General features: G+C 41.7%; 1 protein-coding gene across 2 annotated transcripts in view; it reads right to left on the minus strand.

Moving 5' to 3' along the window:
• OXR1 (oxidation resistance 1) overlaps window positions 1–15773 on the minus strand; it is a 320312-nt gene that overhangs the window by 90261 nt on the left and 214278 nt on the right. The gene's annotated exons all lie outside the window — the stretch shown is intronic.

The following is a 15773-nucleotide window of genomic DNA, read 5'->3' on the forward strand; positions in this document are numbered from 1 at the left end:
GAAGCAGGGTCACCTACAGCAGGCTGCACAGGACCTTGTCCAGGCGGGTCTTGAATATCTCCAGAGAAGGAGACTCCACAACCTCCCTGGGCAGCCTGTTCCAGTGCTCCGTCACCCTCAGAGGGAAGAAGTTCTTCCTCATGTTCAGACGGAACTTCCTGTGCCTCAGTTTGTGCCCATTACCCCTTGTCCTGTCACTGGGCACCACTGAAAAGAGCTTGGCCCCATCCTCCTGACACCCACCCTTCAGATATTTGTAGGCATTTATAAGGTCCCCTCGCAGCCTTCTCTTCTTCAGGCTGAACAAGCCCAGTTCCCTCAACCTCTCCTCGTAGTGGAGATGTTCCAGTCCCCTCACCATCCTTGTAGCCCTCCGCTGGACTCTCTCCAGTAGCTCTTCACCCTTCTTGAACTGGGGAGCCCAGAACTGGACACAGTACTCCAGATGAGGCCTCACCAGGGTAGTGTAGAGGGGAAGGAGAACCTCCCTCGTCCTGCTGGCCACACTCTTCTTGATGCACCCCAGGATCCCATTGGCCTTCTTGGCAGCAAGGGCACACTGCTGGCTCATAGTTAACCTGTCGTCCACCAGGACACCCAGGTCCCTCTCCGCAGAGCTGCTCTCCAGCAGGTCCACCCCAAGCCTGTACTGGTGCATGAGGTTGTTCCTCCCCAGGTGCAGGACCCTGCACTTGCCCTTGTTGAACCTCATCAGGTTCCTCTCTGCCCAGCTCTCCAGCCTATCCAGGTCACGCTGATCCCGGCGGCCTTACCTTTCGAGCCGACGCTGGTACCTGACACAACCTGTGAACTCCCCACATGGCCTCAGCCCTCCAGCAGAACGTGCTAGCCGTACAAGTGTTTCTTTCTTTTTGAAAGCAATGTTTGATTTGCGGTGTCCGTTTGTTCTTTGTCCTCACGCTGGAACTTTGAAGGTCGGAAGAAGTAACACCAGTTAGAACACGATCCAGCATTTTACCAGAGAAAGAAATAACTCGGGCACTGAATCTCCCGATGAAGATGGGCCGTACGATGCGCGTTCTGCACGTACTGAGGCTGGAGGAACAGCCATGGCATTCTGTTTACTACCCGTGCCACAGACCTCAGGAACGCAGGACTGTAAGCTGATGTGCTTATATTGTAATCAGAGTATGATGCAATTATATCCCGCATCTAGCTGCAAATGAAAGCACAGTTTAAGAAAAAAATGCTCTTGTTGAGCCAAATGTATTGTGTGGATGCGGAACAGAGGAGCAAAGTGCTGAGCTCTCTCAACTCCTGTTCACTTGTAGCAGCTGCTCAATTAAATCAGAGTTGAACGTCAGCACTTTAGAGCGCTGATTTCTGAGGGTTACTTGATGTAAACAGTGCACTCGAATCAACCTTTCTACTACTAAAATCAGTTCCTGCTCAGGAGGTAATGATGTTCAAGACTTCTTTTTTTCCAAATAAAGCCTTTTCACTGAAACAGCACACGAAATTTTCAGCAGAATTAGCTCTCCCTTCCCTCCCCCCAAAACCTGCCAGTAGCAATGGATGTGCAATCTGCCTGTTCCAGGACTAATGAATAAATCAGGAACTGCAGGCTCACCGTGTGGCCCAAGTACCACTAGCTGTTTAGCACATAAACTGTTCTGCCCACCAGACCTGTCTTGCCCTAAACACTGTGATTAGTTTTCATCACAGCGTTTCTGCTGTGCAGAAGTTACGGTTGGTCTTCTGCCCTGTTGATTCCATTTTAGGCAAAACTTACCTACATCTTTGCACCTGGCATGATTTTACAACTGTGGTGCTCAGCACTTTTGAAACTTCGAGCTGGCTTGTCCACCAGGATTCTAGCACAGACGCACCTCTGTTATTGTATTGATGGCACGTATTTCCTCTGCGGTTTGAAAGAGTTGTTTTTTTCTCTTCCAAGCCCCTTATTATGCAGCATTTATCATATTAGAATCATAGAATCACAGAATGCTTTGGGTTGGAAGGGACCTTTAGAGGGCATCCAGCCCAACCCCCCTGCAGTAAGCAGGGACATCTCCTACTAGACCAGGTTGCTCAGGGCCCTGTCCAGCCTGGCCTTGAATGTTTCCAGGGTCGGGGCCTCCGCTACCTCTCTGGGCAACACATTCCAGTGTTTCACCACCCTCATGGTAAAAAATTTCTTCCTTCTATCTAGTCTAAGTCTACCCTCCCTAAGTCTAAAGCCATTACTCCTTGTCCTATCGCAACAAGCCCTGCTGAAAATATTTTCCCCATCTGTCCTGTAGGCTCCCTTCAGCTACTGGAAGGCTGCTCTGAGGTCTCCCCAGAGCCTTCTCTTCTCCAGGCTGAACAGCCCCAACTCTCTCAGCCTTTCCTCATAGGAGAGGTGCTCCAGCCCTTGGATCAGCTTTGTGGCCTCCTCTGGACCTGCTCCAACAGGTCCATGTCTTTCCTGTGCTGAGGGCTGCAGAGCTGGACACAGGACTCCAGGTGGGCTCTCACCAGAGCAGAGTGGAGGGGCAGAGTCACCTCCCTCAACCTGCTGGCCACGCTTCTCTTGATGCAGCCCAGGATATGGTTGGCCGCCTGGGCTGCGAGCGCACACTGGATGCTCATGTCAAGCTTTTCATCCACCAGTACCCCCAAGTCCTTCTCGGCAGGGCTGCTCTCAATCCCTTCATCCCTCAGCCTGTATTGGTAGCGGGGGTTGCCCTGACCCATGTGCAGGACCTTGCACTTGGCCTTGTTGAACCTCACACAGGCCCACCTCTCCAGCTTGTCCAGGTCCCTCTGGATGGCTTCCCATCCTTCTGGTGTGTCAACTGCACCACTCAGCTTGGTGTCATCTGCAAACTTGCTGAGGGTGCACTCGATCTCACTAAGTCATTGATCAAGATGTTAAACAGCACTGGTCCCAGTATGAACCCCTGAGGGACACCACTTGTCACCAGCGTCCATTTGGACATCGAACTGTTGACCACTACCATCTGGCTGCGACCTTCCAACCAATTCCTTACCCACCGAACAGTCCACCCTGGAGTCATAGAGGCTACAGATTCAGATTTAACCAATATTTTGATGAAGTATTAAAGGTAAATGTTTTGATAACTATGAATGTTACATTTTAGCTGCATTCATCTGCTTTGTTCACAAATAGTCTAACTGAAGTGTAAAGTGATCCCCTATTACTGCAATGTGATTTCCACAGTACTGCAAATCATTGCCCATACTCAAAAGCATCCATTTAGCAAGATTTTTACTTAGGAAGAACAAATACTTCAATTGAACTGTCTTAACTACAAAACCAAGATTTAGGTATCTGTGCTTATAAAAGGTAATGGTACTTTTTAAGGTGTGTGACACTCATTGACTAATGATAAAATTTCAAGGCTTTGAGGTAATACAATTATTATTACATTGTGAAGAGCATAGTCACAACTATACTACTTCAGTAGGCATCTTCGACACAAACATACAGTAGTAGCATTATGAGCTTTAGGATGCTGTTTCTACTTAGTTGTGCCACACCTATGACAGCAAGATTTTTGACAAAGATTTTCAGTCTGAAAACCAACCAGGCTTAATCCTGTGTCATTTATAAAATCTAATATACTAGAATTTAAGATTATAGCCCACATTTCTATCTGAAAAGCTTTGCAGCATTCCTCAACTTTTTAATTGGTGGGAGCAACATAACACCTACATACATAACCAATGTGTGTCCCTTTTGCCATAAAACTAAAACAAATATAAATAAGTTCTACAATCTTTACAATAATATTTTACACTTAGATTGATCCTGAACAGCTTTTCAGAAGCTTTATCATGCTGCCTTTATGTCCTCAATGTCTAGAAACCACAGGATTTTGCTGAGGGGGCCTAATAAGTTTGTATTTGATCTCTGAATGTACAACAAGGATCTCTCCTGGGGTTATTTTCTGGCCTGTGGTGTCAGTGCAGAAAGCCTGTCTCTGTAACTCTACAATCACTTAAAACTGGCCCTCCAGAAGAAGGAGCTGGTCCTACCTGCTGTTCACTGCTTGCGCCTGTTCCCAAGCTACCAGTGTGAGCACCAGCGTTCATCTGGCAGGTGAATGAGCTACACAGTAAAGCTGATCCTTTTAAAACTATCTTTTAGTTTAGTCAAAACTAAGCATATTTCTTCTTTTTTTTTTTTTTTTTTCTGTGGGGTTAATATTGTCCCCAGTTAGCTCTCCAGGTCTGGCTGCGCTGTGTGCAGACACCTGTGGAAGCACAAGATGCCAGGCAACAGGAGAGTGAGGAGCAGCGGCCAGAAGAGAGAAGAGGGAGGGAGAAGTCGCAGGCCAGCCTCCTTGTCTTCAGGGCTAGTGTGTGCTAGCTCAAAATGAAACTGCAGCACAAATGGAGATGCCTTCATACCAGTATTACACAGAAAAACACCTTCAGTAGCTACAGAAACGTCTGACAGAGTATGTCTGCATTTATGATGCCACACTTAATAACACGTTATGCTAATCTGGTCGGTACATGAAGGCGCAGTCTGGTCACGTAGCTAGATGCCAAAGTCCCAAACCAGAGCACGCAGAGAACTGCTTGAGCTGCATCCTAAAAGAACTGGTGGGGTAGGGAAGAGAGAACAGAAGAGGACACAATGAAGAATGAATCTTTCCAAGGTCTGAGCACAGGATTATACATGAAAGTATTTCAAAGGAGGAAGCAAAAAACACCAGCACAGCAAGTGGTAGCGACCTATAATTTGCTTGGGGACAAAACAAATTTCACATTTGCTTGTGAAAATAAGTGCAAATTGCAGCAACTAATTCCAGGCAAAATGCCAGCAGATGCTGTGCAAGCTCCTGCAGGTCTTGGCCAGGTCACACGCCTGGTGTACAGGACACAGGCCTCTCGCTACTCATCTTGCCAAATTTCCAGCGCTACCAGGCTGCAGGCAAAAGTACACTAGGCACTAACTCAAAACCCCTATATTATTGTGAGAAACGAGGTTTGTACATGCTTTCCAAGGTGATAAGTTTTCAATCAGCCAGAATTAGTATTCATTTGTATATAAGCAACCTATATGCAAGTATGTAATTTTGACAGTTTGAACCAAATGCCTCCTTCAAGCTTCCTTACTCATTCTGGAGGCAGCAACTCTCATTTGATGCTATAAGGATGCTGCGTGCCTTCGCTAAGTATTCTAAATTACCATGTCTGGTCAAGACCCTGCCATTTACATGGTTGCAAAACCTGTAAAGAGTGGCTAAAGTAGGGATTTGAATTAGAACATGGATCAAAGCCTAACCTCTCAATTTTTAATGAAATCTGTTTTTACTGATGTAAAATAATTCAGGAATTGTTCTTTTCTAGCAAAAGAGCTAAACTTATAAGACAAACAGACTGCAGTCTGCTTCCAGTGTTATTTCAGTAAAAAACAAGTACAATGCAGAATGCACACGCAGTCTCTGAAGGAGGGACTAGAACTGAGGCATGCAGAACTCCCGCATTCTCAGGCATATTTCCCTATTAACCCACTAATTTGAATGACGAAGTATGGAAGTACACAGTTCTAGAGGTAAAAATGGTTGCACAAGTCTATTTTTGTGATTAAGACAGTCTAAACAGTTCTAAAGGGCAATTCAGCGTTGCTATAGATTTGGGAGAAAGTGAAAAGAGATAACCCGTGGGTGACACCAAGTACATGAGTGTGTTTAAGACAAGTTCTTTAGAGGGAACTGTGGGTTAGGTGTGTCTGTCCACACAGGTTTCACAATGCCACATCCTCTTCTCAGATTAGACACTCGTCAAGGGGAAGCCATCAGCTGCATACTAGCCTCAGAAATGGTAAACCTAGAATTTCAGACTACAGCAAGTAGGGATGTAATTCTGGTTTTACTAACCAGCTCCCTATAAGATTAGAATGAAATGAGGGCCAGTCCCCACCTCGACCACTGATGCTGTTCGCTGTTCGCTGTTCACTGTTCAGCAGAAAATGTCACATTGAAGGGACAACACAGAATAAACATGGAGAATAAGGGAATTTCACAGTCCTTGGTTCTGGACTGGGATACTTCAAGTACAGGTTATGTTTTGTATCTGATTATTCTTGAAATAACACCGAAAAAGACTGGAAGCCAATACAGCCTCTCTTTTAGAGGAGTTGCTGTCTCAGTAGAAAACTGAGTCAGACTCCTACTTTATTAGTATTTCAAATCTGGCTCAACAAATCTTTCATCTCCTTTTGTAGAAGCTGTGTAAAATAAAGGTACCACAACTGGACATTAGGTTTCTCCAGGCTGAGGAGAACATTTGGATAGCTCTCTTACACCTGGGCACCTCAGCCTCCCCCTACAATGCATTTAAGCATCAAAGCATGCAGTCCTATGCACTGCTCCTTAGGTTTAATTTCACAATATCTGAGCACTTCAATGTTCACTGTGTTTAGTTTTTGTCTTACCAAATCTAAAAAGTTTCAAAACGACAAGTCATTCCTGTCAGATGCCACTGCAACATCTGACCTGCTTGTGCTCTGTCTGTTCTAATATAGGTTGTAGTTACATAAATGTTATGTTTTTGTTTGTTAGGTTGGTATCTAACCTAATCCAAGTCAGACTACAGCCCAACAAATCCTTTTCACTTTTTCTAGGAACCTCTGAGGATAAAGCAATTTCTGCTTTTCTAGCCCGATTTCAAAAATCCTGATACCGTAATTTAAATTAGACAGTAAAGACAGAAACCCCAGACAAATAACACATAGAATCAAATCTAGGACATTACTGAAGCAGAAAACAACTTTGTTAATTGATTCACAAGTGTCCTGTACTGGCATACATAGCAGTTACAAAAATGCATACTAAGCATATGAAACTCAATAGAAGTGAGTGTAAAGTTAGGGAGTGTATTTGACTCCATAAAATATGCTTAACCTCATCCTAGAAAATAATTTAATCAGATTTGAAAAGCATGCCACAATTTTTTGACGCTTCTGGAAGCACCAAATTTCATCTGCATGTGGCCTAAACTGTCAGAGAATCAGGTAAATAGCAACCTTTGTTGCCTGCAGTTACTCATCTTCTCTGAAAGATTGTATCACGTAGTCACAGTCCAACTCTCATTTATGCTAGGAGCATTCTGCAAAATGGAACATTACAAAAATGTATCTGCTAAAACAAAATCTGTATTTTTCTTATTTTCCCAAAGTATAATATTTATGCTTAGATGTCAAAATGGTCCATTCTGCAATAACAAACATACCATATCAGCATTTGTTAGAATATCAAAGATAAGAACACGGAAGTTTTCAAATAGGGCCTTGAGGACAAAGGCGTATCATGCTGGGACTGTTCCATGTTTATGGCAGAACTTGAGTTTCAACTGCAATTACACAGTTCCCTGTATAGACTACCTTATCAAATAAACATGAAATGACCTCCAGATCTTAAGTTCATACTTACTTGGTCAATAGTGGCTTATTATACACAGAACATTCTGTTCCTTTCAGGGAATTTTATGAAAATTAATTTGGACGCTGAGGGGTATGCATGCATGTGCATGCATATACAGACACTGGTGCAGCATAAGGATGCTCACTAGGTAGAACACTGACCGAATAAAGTTAATTTTTGGTCGACACAGATGTCTCCCTGTCTTCATGTCGTCATCTCATTGACATTTTGTTCTTTCGTCCTGTGTTCTGAAACTGAATGTGGAAAACACTGACAATATAATTGATGACTCCATAGCATTTGCTAGCTAATCCTATCCTCCACAGAGGCATAAATTATACAAATGATAAACAATTTGGTAATAATAAAAATGATTATTCATCATCAGATATTTGAATATTAGGCAAACAGTCTTGTCTTAATCCTTTTTTTCCTTTTTGCAGTATAACTGTAACTATTCTTTCCTCAACAGTCATTAAATACTTATCATGTTGTTAATGTACTGTATCCCTGTAAAGAGGTTGCTGATACTTCCTCAGAAACAATAGAACCAGATTCCAATTCACAATAGACCTTTTTACATTGCCAGACTGGTTCATAATAACATAAAATGTCCCTCTGGTAGGGTACTTAGAGTTGTTAACGTTCAATTTGGTCATACACTATTTCTGAAGACAAAGCAATCATAATACAACTGAGGTTTCAAATCAAAGCATTGATTCAGATCATCAAAAAATGTCTGCTTTGTGATCAGTATCTTGCCACCTCACGACCAGCTGTATCCCTTATATTTATAGCAAGACCCACATACTTCAGAAAGCCATAGGGGAAGCCTTGGGGGGGGGGGGGAGCTCGCATTAATAATCATTGAAGTGACTATATAATGAACGGGTTCCATCTGTTTAAAGACATAATCGATCGCTTGTCACATTCTCCCATTACATTCATTTGGCACCGGATCAGTTTTCAGTTCAGAAGACATCATGGCTTTTAGTTCTAGGTTATGAGTTTTAGTGGTAACCTTTAGGCATGAAGATACGCAAGATACAAGGATCCTTTTAATGGATCTGAACAAAATGATTCTGCTCAGACACCTGGAAGAAGCAGACCTTCAGGCCAGCTGATGACCAGCCACATAATGCCAGTTCCAAGCAGGAATGCCATCTGAAGTACGGTGATATTTTTTAGATAAATGAGCCAAATATATGATCAGAATTTATCAGGAGCCAGAATAAGGCTAATGGCAACAGCTGATCCTTCTGGCTGCAATTTTATTCTTGTAGTAAGAGTTACTGATTTTCTATTTCACTTGCTCCTGCTTAGGCAGTACATTCCAGGATTAAGGATTAGCTGAAAAAGGGTGAAATTGGTTCCATTCTTTACTACCTGTTTTTGTGGTTGTTTTTCTTAAGTAAAGTAAGTGTATGAAAGCCGTTTGTACATACCTTTTCCCGAGCCATCTAAATCCATGCAGGACATGCCTGAAATTTTCTTTTGAATGAAAACCAAGAAGGAGTGAAGGAGTATGTTGATCTTCTTAGGAGGAAGTTCTGCTTTTTCTTTCTTGTTAAACCTTGCTTCTTAAGGAACATCTGGTCTCTCTCTCCTTCCCTCCCCCACTGGCACCACATCACAAGCATGTGCCTGATTCATTTGCTCCCATAATATCATGTAGAAAACCTGTGGATAGTTACTCACTCTGTCCTTTTGGGGTAATTGCTACAATTTATCCTGAAAAATCAAATACATTGCTTCTAGCTAGCTGAATCATTTGAAGGCTGTCCATTACTGTATTATCTCTGAATTAAGAAACTGTATCCTATACAGACTAGCTTTTTCTCCTAAGATTTAGCGGCTTTACTCTCACATTTTAGTATGCTGTCTCTGATTACTGTCAGTTTTCCCCAGCAATGATTTGCAGTATGTCATCTCTCTTGCACTCAGCAGCATTTAGCTGCAATGCTGCACGCACCATTGAGAAGCGATGCACATACACAGCTTTACAGATTCTATTTGCCTCTGATTAATTTCCTTCTGTTTGTTTAGGGGGGCTCTTCTGTAGGCTTCATACAGAATGCCTAATGGTATATCTCACTGTCTTCCCTGTATCTCATCTGAGGACGAAATATTGTGTACATACATTGTGCACAAAATTCCAAATAAGCACAACTGTTTTGATCTGTCAAGGTCTTTTACTTCCGTGCCTCAGAGTCAGGACTCAGAATTGGTAAGTGATTTGGCTGACAGTGGTTAAGCGTGAAGCACCAGTGATCTGTTTCTCATCAAGGAAACAGGTTGCTGTGTTTTGCAGAAGTGAAAAGCTTATTTCTCCCAACTATAGGTCCTAATGTTAATGAATTATGCTAGTTCTATGTTGAAAATATATAAAGCATACTGGTTTAGCCATGAACCTTAGCAAGGTCAGCAAACCTCAGTGAATGGAAAGGTGATGGCTGAGCACAGAAGGGACAAAAAACTATTGTCTAGCCTTGATCTGTTTTCTTCTTAAATATGAAAGGAAAGAACCATATATTTGAACAATGATGGAACTTGCCTCTCTTGCCCTGGTGCAGAAGTAAGGTAGTGATGTTGAGCGCTGAGATGCTGATGCTGTGGCAGGAAACCAGGCCACATAAGTCTCTCTCTGTATAAAAGGCAATTGCTTAATTGTTATTAGTAACCCACCATAATATGGGTTGATTATAAAGACTCAGTTCTTAAATATAGGGTATTAAATATGCTGTTGAGGTCTTTCTTATCTGTCTTTTCAAGCACCAAAATTACAGCTGTTCATTTTGAAGTTCAGTAGTGCTGACAGATTTTTTATTGCTGTAATTAAATATAATCTTTATTAGGAGCCTGAAAGCAATTTTGAAAAAAAAAAAAACTTTAAAAAATACTTTAATATTTTAGACTTGTTTTAGATCCCCAGTAATTTTCTTTTTTTTGTTGCACAGAAAGCTTTGATGGACTTTGTGGTAGTAAAGGGCCTCTGGTGTTACTCAAGACTTCATGAAGAAATTAAATTGTAATAATAGAATTAGAAGGCATCCGGATAAGTAAAATAGCAAAGTGCCAGCAAAATTAACTTTTAAGTCTTGGTTCGTAAATCCATAGTTTTTATTTGGAGGAGTCAATAAGCATGTGGGTAAGAATAATCAGTTGATAGCAGTATGCTTATACTTTCAGAAAGCTTTTTACAAAGTCCCTCACCAAGGAAATGAAGCTGTTGTAGGATGAGAGGGCTCGTCATTTAATACCATTTAAAGTACAGTAAGCAAGAGGTCAGATTTCACAACAGAGGAAGAAACGTTACGAGTGCAGGCCAACAGCGATCCATGCTTTGCAACTTACTGGATTATTAGCTAAGGGGAGAGAAGAACAACGTGATGGAGTTTGCTGATGATACAAAATTATGTGGGAAAGTCAAATCTACAAAAAAAAGTTCAAAATTATTTCATAATACAGATCACGAACAAAATGGCAGGTGAAATTCACTGTTGGTAAATGCAGAGTAAAGACAAGTTTTCCTCTGAGTGTATCACTATGTTTATACACACACACAGTGATGAGCTTTAAATGAGCTGTTACCATCCAGTAGAGATGGATGAAAATGTCATTCAACAGACATCTGAAAGGCAAAATAAATATGAATTATTAGAAAAATATAGTTACCCTACTCTTTAAATTCTTCTCATGAATATAGATTGTACTGCCAGTCACCCTGTCTCAAAAAAAACGATCCAATGTACCTAGAAAATGTACTGAGAAGAGCAACAACGGTGTGAAGCTGCTTCTCTCTTGGAAAGCAGAGAAAAAAATACAATGTAGGCAAGTAGAACATAGATTGGAGAAAAAATATTCACTGTTTGTCATAATAACAGAAGTAGGGGCACCTAATGAAATTACCAGGAAGATTTAAAGAAACGTTTTGTTACACAGCATAACTGAATCACAGAATTCATTACCACAAGATGCTGTGTATGCCAAAACTGAATGGTTCAGAAAGTAATTAGAAAAATTCATAGAAAGTTCATCGAGACCCATTAGGCACAAGAATGCAGATACAAACTCTGGTTTCTGGGAGTCCCTATGCCACAGACTGCCTGAAGCTCAGAGGAAATACCAGCAAAGCGCCTTTCCGTACTTGTCCTCTTCTGTATTCTTTCCTTAATTACCATCTGCTGCTGGCCACCGTGGGAAACAGGACACAAAGCTGGACGTGAGCAGAAGCATTACTTTTACCTTGTCCCACCCGGCCATGCTGACTTTAGGACTTGCCGTGACACTGCCTTGGTCCCTTCGCTCCGGAACCAGGAGAAGCCCCCCACAAGGTCCTTCCTTTGGTCATTTGCAGTGGAAAGGGGGTGACCTCTACAGGCTGAGGAAGCTCCGAAGGACAGGTTGAGGGGCTCAGAGAGATGCAAGACACCTCAACTGCTACAGATCTTCAAGCACTCCTTTACCTTCATTTTTCTCCCCGTTTTAATCTCCTGAAGTGAACAGAAATTGATGTGGCTTCTTCATCTCAGCTGTGTTACCCAGAAATTTGGAAATCTCACCAACTGCTAGTGTTGGTAATTTGTTTGAAGAGAAATCATAAAGTGTACGGGGTAGCAAAGTCAGGAACTCGTATGGAAAAGAATCCAAATGCACTGTCAGGAAATTCTCAAATGTCTAAGCGTTCAGGGCTCTGAAGTTGTGCTCCACAAAGGAAAGTAAATGCAGAAACAAGGAAGAACTGAAGGACAACCACCACATTTTGCCAAACACCCCGGGTATATTGTAGTGGCTGTAGACTGGCCTGAGAAGCCCCCTGTGACTCTGAGAGGGCAGAGACCGTACCCTACCGCAGCTTTAGACGCAGCATAACAAACGTCCCTCTGTGCTGGTGCAGCTGCACTGCCAGGCTTGCCGGCAGCCAGGGAGAGGAGCCTGCCCACGCCCGGACCCCGCAGACGCTGCTGCACACTCTGCAATACAAATGGTTCGCAGCGCTGCTCCTCCACGCACGGACACAAGATAGGTGATTCTTTAGTTTGCAAAAATTAAAATTAATCTTCAGAATTCAGGGCTTTAGGAAGAGAGATCTTATTTTAAATTTTTTGTAATCCAAAACAGCATTTTACTAGCATGCAAAGTTATTGTCAGGAAGGGAAGAACTGTTACAATTGTGAAATTAAGTGGCTTACAGAAGACAGTGTTACTGAGAAAAGCCTGTAACCCAGTATGGATGTTTTATTTAAAAAAAAAAATGAACCTGGAAACAGTCTGTCATCAAGTGAAATGGTCTAACTTCCCCTGTATGACTTACCAAGCAAAACACAATACTTCACCAAAAGATGACAGCAGCAATACCCAAGATTTGCTTGCCAGAGTCTTACAGCTGTGTCAGAGGCAGTCCTCTAATAAGCCATAAAGTTCCTACTTGCAAAATGTACAAAATCCGAGCTAAAATAATTTTAAAACACAGTCAGAAGGAAAAGGTATTCTTACTGTTGATGCACAGCACAAAGCACCAGGAGCTGTTACTTCGTTTTCCTTGACCAAACATAGGAGACTACAAGCATGACCACAATTTTTTCCAAAAAAATTACGCTCCGTGCCCAAATGGAGAGAAATCTGAGGACTCTGCCAAACAGCCGTGATCGCTTGTGACTTAAGCTACCAAAACCCGTGTGCTCTGATTGTTCAGCACTTGGAGAAGTTACCTTGGAACTGTGGTTTACTTTCCTTCCATCAGTTTGGTTCAGCTACCAGCTATATCAACTGGTGGAAGGCTGCGTTTTACCTGACCTCTCCTACTGTCACATTTTCTGTCTTGACACGCTTGTTCCTGATATGGGACAGTATGGGATAATGTGGAGAGTGCTGGCAGTTTTTTTAGAGCATCTTTCTGATAGCTCAGCAGTGTAGTGAAACTGGAGCAGCAGCGCAGAACTAGCCCTTGCAGATCCTACAGGAGACCACAGGAATCAGATACTGATTGTCAGAATTAATAAAGTATTTTGATAAATACCATCATTATTCTGACTTCTGCTTTCAACACTTCTAGGAAAAGTGAAGGGAGGTAGAGAATTTGGATTTGTTTGCCATTGAGATTGCACTCAGCTCTTTAAAATACACAGAGACAAAACAAACCAGTGGCCCAAACAATTCATAATCTAAACAGATTCCTGCAAACTGAAGTCATCCTGGTGCCAAAATCCTTTCTGATGAAATGGTTTGGCTTCAAAGATGAATACAGACATTGTAGTACATGCATAATGTCCACTCACCTACAAATATTTTAAACTCTCAGTATCCTCCATGCTTCCCATGTCCCCTGGATTAAGAATATTCTACATGATTATTTTGTTTTGTATATACTTCCTTATTTTACTGTTTGACTTTGTATTTTTTAAGGGAATTGTATTCTCTCTCTTTTTATGAAATTCAACTGTCAGAAGCCTTAACAAATATATCTATAATTTTATTTAATATATGTGCACCATTTGTTTTCATATCATGTACATTTTCAATTTATATGTAATGAACAGCTCTTAAATTAAGGTATGCTCCTCTGAAAAATTCTTTAAGCCTCAGCACCATAAAGTTTCCAGGCTTCTTACTATGTAATTTGTATTCAGCATTCTCTGCACAAGGACATCAAACTCAACACTACTTCTGGCATTAAATATTTTCTTTCAAGCTATTATTATTTTAGTATCAGATCTATTTTGTTTTACAAGTCGCACAAAACCAGTATTCTTTCAAATGAGATGCATAGTAAGTTTTACACTGAATACTATTGGCCCTTCCTTAATTTCTGTGAAGACTAGCGTTTTGCCTTTATATTTTGAAGCCTGCAGGTAGAAAACAAGATAACAAAAAGCTTTATTTTATAAAGTATGTTTTATATGCTTTTTATGCATGCAGTGTTTATTTATGTGATCAAAAATGCTGAGGTCAATTAGAACTTGTAGACAGCACGTTGCAATTCACTATTTCTCAACAGACTTAACATTTAATATTACTTTTAATAAGTGTGATGACATTAGGGAGTATAAGCTACGGCATTCACTTTCCAAGGTTATTCAGACTGGATGACAGAAGGACTTGCTGGTACCATAAACATTCCCCACCCCTCCTACATGGACTGCACGTAAGCCTGCAAAACAAGCTTGCAAGCGCTGCAGGGCCCTGGATGCGTGGTTTGGCAGATGCATAGAAAAGATTCTTCCTGAATGAAACAGCAGAGGGGAGTCAGCCTCTCACGGTGAAATAAACAGCGATCTCAGGAGCAATGTAATGATCTGCGTTCTCCATAAGTAAGTGCTACCCATGACACCGTATAACCAAAATACTCTGGACGTGGAAGCTGCCTTTCCATTTTGGAAACTGGTCTGACTCAGGACACTGGTGGCTCAGTCAACAAACCAGCACCACCGGGTTGTTAGCCCAGACGATACCCTGTGCTGGGATACCTAATTTATTACACACTTGATGTCCACAGCAGTGTTTTGACTGTTTAAGCGCTTCTCCATTTGTTTGGATAGCAAGATATTTCTCTGAGTATCAGCATTATTACCCTAAAGAATTAGGAACAGAAATTGTGCATGGCTTGCACAGTCACAAAAGTCTTTTGAAAGAGGTAATTAGACCTTAGAGGGCAGATTGCCACGGCATATTGCAGATAGGAAAATCTTGCTCAATTTTGTGGTCTGCCACGCCTCTTGCATTTTAAGAAGGAGTTTTGCATCATTTGAGGGTAAAAATCTTGTAAATATTAAAAAGCAGAGCAGCTATGGTTTGTTTTCACAGAATCACAGAATCACAGAATGTTCGGGGTTGGAAGGGACCTCCTTTCCTCCCCCAAAATTCATCTTCCCTTTTCTTAACAAAAACGTTCATACAAGCAGATGTCAGTACATTCTCTATTACTACCCTCTAAATGAACTGCTCTTCTAACACTTTTTTAGACTTAGTGTCAAACAGCATCTTGCAGAAGTTCTGAAGCAATGCAAGTGTAACCATGCTGGCCAGTCCGCCCTGTTGTGAGTCAAAAGGAGCTCCATAAAAAAAATATTTTATTGCCATCTACATAAACAATGCAGAGAGTTGGATTTCTTCAATGTCAGGATCTTCAGACTGATTTCCAGTGTTTGAAAGTGCTTTATTTGTAAGATATTTGCCTTTTGTTTTCCAAAACTCATGCTTCAAGAAGAAAATCCAAATCACAGAATCACAGAATGTTAGGAGTTGGAAGGGACCTCTGTGGGTCATCTAGTCCAACCCCCCTGCCGAAGCAGGGTCACCTACAGCAGGCTGCACAGGACCTTGTCCAGGGGGGTTTTGAATATCTTTAGAGAGGGAGAATCCACAACCTCC

The sequence above is a fragment of the Opisthocomus hoazin genome, chromosome 3 (genome assembly GCF_030867145.1).
Source record: "Opisthocomus hoazin isolate bOpiHoa1 chromosome 3, bOpiHoa1.hap1, whole genome shotgun sequence".
Taxonomy (NCBI): Eukaryota; Metazoa; Chordata; class Aves; order Opisthocomiformes; family Opisthocomidae; genus Opisthocomus; species Opisthocomus hoazin.